The sequence below is a fragment of the Oryctolagus cuniculus genome, chromosome X (genome assembly GCF_964237555.1).
Source record: "Oryctolagus cuniculus chromosome X, mOryCun1.1, whole genome shotgun sequence".
Taxonomy (NCBI): domain Eukaryota; kingdom Metazoa; phylum Chordata; class Mammalia; order Lagomorpha; family Leporidae; genus Oryctolagus; species Oryctolagus cuniculus.
In genome coordinates this window covers 94,426,630-94,434,654 of record NC_091453.1, presented here as the reverse complement: position 1 = coordinate 94,434,654, position 8,025 = coordinate 94,426,630, and positions in this window count along the sequence as shown.

Genomic DNA, 8,025 nt, shown 5'->3' with positions numbered 1-8,025 from the left:
AGCCCAAAAGGAAGACAGCCAACAGATCATTCGTTCAATTACTGTGAATATAATTCATTAACATTTACTAATTAATTGGAAGAGATACCCATAAAGCTAATGTGGGAGATTTTATTCATTGTTGATAATGAAATTTAAAATAATTTTCACATTAGAAGCAATGTGAATTTTTTATTGTATATATTTATGATTCGGTAGTTTTCCTGGATAACTGATTTCAAAATATGCCCTGAGCATTCACAAGTTTAGCTTGTCCATGTTCCATAGTTATCTAAAATGTTTTAAAGTGCAACTGTGAAATGCACATAATGTTCAGCTGTTTGGGTGTTGAAATAAGTCAATTACCTAGTGAATAAACCTACTCAACAGTCCTGCATCTGTACCTCAATAAACCTTTATTGTTGGGCACTTTGATACTGACAGATTTAGCAGGAGAAGTTATTAAATGAAAAGATACCATGTTCTTGGCTTTGAATATTAAACATTTTAAAGATAATGCTACTCCATTAAAATCGATCTATACATTAATAGCAATCTCAGTAAAATTTCAAGAGAATTTTTGTAAACTAGATGTAAGGACTCAAAATTACATATGGAAAAATAAGCAGGTAAAAAAATCTAGGAAAATTCTAGAAAAGAGGGTGAATGAGGGGAGACTAGCACTGACAGATACTACTATATGGCTATGCTAATTAAATACTGAGCAACTCACATATAAATCAACAGATAGGGCAATGGAACAGAATAGAGAATCCAGAAATAGGCTTAAATGCAAATGGAAATTTGGTACACACTAAGGTAGCATTGCAAAGAGATGAAAACATAATCGTACTAGAAGAAAGCATAATATAGTTTTTCAAAAAAGATTTATTTATTTATTTATTTATTGGGGAGGCAGAGGCAGAGAGAGAGAGAGAGAGGTGTCTTCCGTCCGCTGGTTCACTCCCCAAATGGCTGCAACAGCTGGAGCTGAGCCAGCTTAAAGCCAGGAGCTTCTTCCTTGTCTCCTTCACGGGTGCAGGGGCCCAAAGACTTTGGCCATCTTCTACTGCTTTCCAGGCCATAGCAGAGAGCTGGATCGGAAGTGGAGCACCCAGGACTCGAACTGATACCCATATGAGATACCGGAACTGCAGGCAGCAGCTTTACCTGCTACACCACAGTGCCAGCCCCAGGATAATATAGTTTTTATTTATTTATTTATTTGACAGGTAGAGTTATAGGCAGTGAGAGAGAGAGAGACAGAGAGAAAGGTCTTCCTTCCGTGGGTTCACTCCCCAAATGGCCGCCACGGCCAGCGCTGTGCCGATCTGAAGCCAGGATCCAGGTGCTTCTTCCTGGTCTCCCATGTGGGTGCAGGGCCCAAGCACTTGGGCCATCCTCCACTGCCTTCCCGGGCCACAGCAGAGAGCTGGACTGGAAGAGGAGCAACCGGGAATGGAACTCAGTGCCCACATGGGATGCCGGCACTGCAAACAGAGGATTAACCAAGTGAGCCACGGCGCCGGCCCCCAAGGATAATATAGTTTTAAAAAATTATTTTGCCGGCGCCGTGGCTCAATAGGCTAATCCTCCACCATGCGGCGCCGGCACACCGGGTTCTAGTCCCGGTTGGGGCGCCGGATTCTGTCCCGGTTGCCCCTCTTCCAGGCCAGTTCTCTGCTATGGCCAGGGAGTGCAGTGGAGGATGGCCCAGGTGCTTGGGCCCTGCACCCCATGGGAGACCAGGAAAAGCACCTGGATCCTGGCTCCTGCCATCGGATCAGCGCGGTGCGCCGGCTGCAGCGGCGGCCATTGGAGGGTGATCCAACGGCAAAGGAAGACCTTTCTCTCTCTGTCTCTCTCTCTCACTGTCCACTCTGCCTGTCAAAAAAAAAAAAATTATTTTGGTACAAGGAAAGATTTAGAAAATATGATACAGTATACAAAAACCAGAGGAAATGAGACATGCAAATTTGAATGAGGCAATATTTTTCTGTGTGAAAAGCAATATAATTGGCAACTAATGTGCTGTCAATAAAATATTTGTGAAATATGAAAAATTGAATTTTTAAATGATAATACAGAGCTGGGGCTGGCATCATAGCAATTTACATCTTTTTCAAGTCCTGGCTGCTCTGGTTCTGATTCAGCTCTGGGAAAGCAGCAGCTGGCCCAAGTACCTGAGTCCCTGCCGCCTAGGTGGGAAACCTGGATAGGGTTCTGGGCTCATGGCTTCGACCTGGCCCAGGCCTGGCTGTTGCAGCCATTTGGGCAGTAAACCAATGAATGGAAGAGATCTCCCTCTTTGTCACTCTGCCTGTCAAATAAATACAAATCTTTAAAACAATAATACAGAGAAAATCAGTAGGAAAAAGAGAAATCCCAATAGAATATAAAGATTATGAATATAGATATCACCAAAAAAGAACTAAAAATGTCCTTTAAATTTGTGCAAATGTGCTTAACTTCATTTATTACGAAAAATGCAAATTCAGACTTCAAAGACACAGAAATTTTCACATTCAGATCAGTCTAGTAACAATATATGACACTCATATATTTGATAAGAGGGTAAATGGAATGATTTTTAAATAGTTAACTTCACAATTTGTATCAAAATATAAAATGCAGATATCTTTTGATCCAGCAATTTTACTTGAAGACTTTATTCCTCATGCACACTTGTACATATACAACTATACACTGAGATACTCAATGTATCATTTACTTGTAGTAGTAAAAGATTTAAAACAAACAACATTAGTAGAAAATTATTTAATTAAATTATTGTACATCCATATAATGGGAAGCTATGACATTATCATTAAAAAATTAAATATATCTGTCCAAACTGAATGAGAGAATCCAAGATGAACTGTTGAAGGAGTCAAAGGGGTGCAGAAAAGAAATTACACTCTTCACAGAATTATATGTGAGACTGCAGTTATATGTGCATATCTTTGGAAGGATGTGGAAAGAGAATAGATATGTAAGGCACAGGGTTTTTTTTTTGTAGACATGTGACATTTATAGTACGCAATTTTTTGGCTCAAATTCAGGAGTGGCTGAAATCAATGACAAGAAGGTTATGAAAAGATTTCAGAGAGAGCTGTGGTAAATGCTGAATGTGTTCACTGAGTAAAAGATACAACTTAAAGAAAAGTTGCAAAGGCTTTTATAGTACGTGTCATCATCTTGATATGGTAGGAATCACCATCATTCATAGCCATTACTGTGGGTGAGTGTTGTGAGGGTTGTGATGGTATCCTGTCTTAAACTCCATTGAAACCATTGGGATTCTCAGAATTCTTCTGTCAAAGAAAACCACAGTGGGACAGTAAAGAGGTAAAAACAGATTTTATTTAAGAGCTATTGCATTAGAGAAAAGAAATCTCAGGATAGAACTGTGCTCACTTCCAAACGCAAAAAGAAATGCGTGTTTATAGCCAAGGAGCAAGGTGTGAGATTGGAGGGTGGGAAATTACTTAGAGAGTAGAGTACTTCTTGTTAAACTGACCAGAGAGGGCTTTTGCTGAAGTCAGGCCAGGGTGATCACATATTACCTGGGAAATGGTGGAAAGTGAGAAATTTGGGTGTTAGGGATGATCTATGGTAGGGATTCTGGCTTAACTGGTAAGACAGGAGTTTTGCTAAAATGGGCAATGTGAACACTAATAAAGAGGCCCAGATGTCACCATCTAGTTGAGAAGGTTCAGAGGAGCCTAAGAACTGATGAAGGAGAGAATCTTTGTCATATGGCATGTAGTATGCACTCACTAAATATGTTTATTATGAATAGATAATATAATAAATGGGAAAATTTAGTGTTGTTTATGGTATGATATAATACATACCATTTCTTTTAAAGGCCTCTTTTTAAGTTTTATAAATGAGTTGGTCATACACTGCTTGTCCTTATATGTTTATGATTAGTTGGTTTCAGGTACTCTGTACTATATATCGGGGCTGGCACTGTGGCACAGCAGGTTAAGCTGTCATCCGCAAAGCAGGCATCCCATACGGGCACCGCTGCATGTCCTGGCTGCTCCACTTCAATCCAGCTCCCTCTGATGCACCTGGGAAAGCAGCAGAAGATGGCCAAGTGCTTGGGCCCCTGCACCCATGTAGGAGCCCTGGAGAAGCTCCTGGCTCCTGGCTTCAGCTAGGCGCAGTCCAGATCTTAGCGGCCATTTAGGGAGTGAACCAGTAGATAGAAGCGTGCTTGCTCTCACTCTTTGTCTCTGTCTCTTTCTCTCTCTGTAATTCTGACGTTCCAGTAAAATAAATCTTTTAAGAAACTTAAAAAATTAAACTATCATGATATTCAGATATCTAGGCATTTGTGATCACCCTCAGATGGATCCCTTTTGCCAGACAAGGATGTAGGCTGGCTTAACATGCAGGTGCTAGTCTCCAAGCCCATATATTCTGATTTAGTAGGTCTAGGTTGGTGTTCAGGAATACATAAATCTTCTCAGGTAGGGGAAAACTGGTTTTGAATTTTTTTTCTTTAGGGATATGTTAGTAGACATATGATTATATAAAAAATATTTCTTTTATTCCTTGTTAGAAGTTTATTTGGCAAGTATTCCTAATGTGCTTACTTTGTACCAGTCAGAAATCAAAGTCCTTTACAAATTCATTTAGTCCTCATAAAAATTCTTTGAGGTAGGCACGATTTATCTTTCCATTTTACATCTGAGAAAACTGAGACAAAGAAATGTATTTTTAAAAAGGAAGATTGAACAAAAGTAAAATATACAGAGACAGAAAATAAAACAGTGATTACAGGGATGGGGGCAAGGTGGGGAGGAAATGAGGAGGTACAGGCCAAAACAGAAATTGTAGCAGATATATAAGATGAGAAGTCTAGAGATCTAATGTACTCCTTGAGGGCTATGTTTAATAATACTGTATTTTATTCTGGATTTTTGCTTAAATGAGTATATTTTAGCTATTTTTGCCACACAAAAAAATCAACTATGTGAGATGATAGATATGTTTATGTGCTTCACTGTAGTAACAATTTTACTCTGTATGTGAGTCTCATAACATCATGTTGTATACCTTAAATATACACAGTAAAGAAGAAAACTTGCCCAAATTCACTCAGCTACTAAGCCAAATCTAGGCAACTCTAGAGTCTAAATGCTTCTTTTATTAACATTTTATAACATCTGAATTGTTACAATTTTTTTGCCTTTAAAAGTATGCATTTGCTGATACCAGATCATACAAAAACAAAACAATCAAAACAAAAATTTAACACTGAGATTTGAATAATAATTACAATTTGGACACTGCAAAATATTCAACTAGAAACTTTTTAGATTAAACTCCAAGTTTGCTTCACTTCTTTTCAAATATGATATCTCTTAATTTAGTATCACAGATTTTGTTCAAAGTAATTATGGAGATTTGAACTGGAAAAGTTAGGAAATACATAACTAACTCAAAAAGGAAAAACCCATTTGTTTAACAAAAATTCAAATAGATTCTTGGTATATTTTCATGGCCTAAATGTGGAAGTCTAAAGGACTGTGGCATTGAAATATCTTTCAAACATTAATAATAACCCTTGTCTTAGTGTTTGCCTATGTTGCAATGGCCAAATGTGTGAACTTCAGAGCTTTAAATGCTGTTTTGCTCCTGCTGTCATGCCTGATAATACAACAATTGATCATCCAACACAAAGAATAAGAGGGCCTGACGTCTGCAGAGATCAAAGCATCTACCATCAAAAACATGTTACATGATCATGACCCATCAAATCGTGCTGCATACCTGGATTGATCAAGTCCCTAGAAGATAATGGTCTATCCTTGAGCTAAGATTGAAGAATGGCCAGAATGGGGTGGAGGGGGCATTAAAGTGAAAAATGGTCCTGTTAGCAGCTTGCCTGTGAGAGAGAACTGAAAAGTGAAAGGGAAACCGCATCTGAAAAACTGTGCTGTAACTACAAAACAAACTGTACCAAACCAAACCATAGTCACACGCTATTAACACTCACGGTCTTGAACAATAGCTGCATCAGACTCCTATTTCCCCTAGAGGACCACGGGCAAACTGATCTAACGTTAACAAGAGTTGTGCTGCAGAGATGCATATATTCTAAAGGTATGTGCCCTGACTTTTCCAACTACTCTGCAGATTGAGTGCAAACCCTGCTGCCATCATTCTATGCCCAAGCTCAGCCTTCCAAATTCTCTAATTTTCATTCTCAAGCTCCTTGTTTTTGAGGCACCCTGTGCTCCCTGGTGTGCGTTCTCTCTTGGTGCCCCAAAATAACAGCATTGACTGCATTTGTGTTCCTGGTTGTCTTTAACGCCCTTATAACCAAAGTAAGAAATCCTCTGACAGAAAGGAGCCTTCCTTCATTCTCCCTTACTATGTAGAGAAGCTGTAGAAAGGAGTGTATAAGTATTATCTAGGTACATTTTGTACTCCTATATTGACTACTAATCATTCTATTCCTCAGTGCTGATTTCCTTGCTGCTAAATTGATGATTATATATGTGTGCACATGATCCAGATTAACATAGTTAATATATTTTATGGGAATGTGAGTTTGACCACATTCAATATTATTACTATATTAATATTGAGTGAGACTCTCTGCACTCAACAATGACTAATCCATTATATTTCAGAAATGGTTTAAGTATTTAGAGATCTATAACTGTGCAGCGCCTTGCATGACAAATGTGCATTTTCTTGCCTTACCTTGCCAGTCAGCCATTTGTAGAGAACATAAGTGCCTCACCCTGTCACCTTGACATTTTCCTTAAAGTTAAATGTAATTTTCACAGTGAAGATGCAAGAAATAATTCTTGCAAAGTTATTAGCAGAACTATCTCTGTCTCTGTCCATACACATAACCTAGCTCAACCCCCCCCCCCACTTTTTTGTTTTTGAGAAAAATAACCAGTTTTAGTATTTTTTTAACTTGATAGGCTAGCCCAAGGTTACCTTATGGCCATTTGTCTCCCATAAGGAAGTAGTTGTGGTGGCCTTTTTAATTCAATTTGATCACTTAATGCAATGCTAAAACTAAAAAAATGATAATAGTGATTGCGTTAGAGTTCTGCAGAGAAAATAAATCAATAGGAGATTTTATATATATGTAAATATATATCTTATACTCACAAAAATATACATATACATGCTCATATATACAACGAATATTCAAAAAGTTCATGAAAATGTGTTTTATGAAAATCTATGCATTCTGGATTTCAAAAATCTTTGCACCAAAAGAAATTTTTATTTTTAATTCAATTTTATGTAAATTTTCTGAAGTACACACACACACACACACACACAGAGGATATTTTATTTCAAGGATTTTTTAAAAGAAATAGACTCACAGTTGTTGGGGCTGGCAAGTCTGAAATTGACTGGGCAGACTCCAGGCTTGAAACTCAGACAGGAATTGATGCTATAGTCTTGACATAGAGTTTCTTCTTCTCTGAGAAACCTCAGTTTTTGTTTTTATGACCTTCAACTGATTGAAAGAGGCCCATTCACACACTCAGGCACCATTGCATTTACTAAAAGTCAACTGATTATAAATGGTAAGCACGTCTACAAATTGCTATCATCACAACCAGAGTAATATTTGGTTAAATGGGTTGGATACTTTAACCTAGACAAGTTGACACTGAAGCACAAATTACCACAATAATCATCCAAACAAAGTCAACTAGTTTTACACATGGCTACTAACCTAGCTGGTAAGTTTATGGCATACTAGAATTAGTACCCAAGTGTATTCATGTAAGAGTGAGAGCTCTTACTACCTTATTCATGGAAGAATTATGGTTCCTGAGTATTTGTTGTTCATAGAATTTCTGCTTGTGATTAATGTGAAAACACTGTCCTGAGAATATTAACAGCATTTTATAAAAGATATATGACATGAATCAGTTTCAAGGTTATTACCAAAGAACAAATGGTAACTTGAATTAAGTATTTGAAAGCCTTAAGGACTGAACTAAAATATTTGAAATATACAGAAATATTATTTAGCTGTTTTATTAGTCA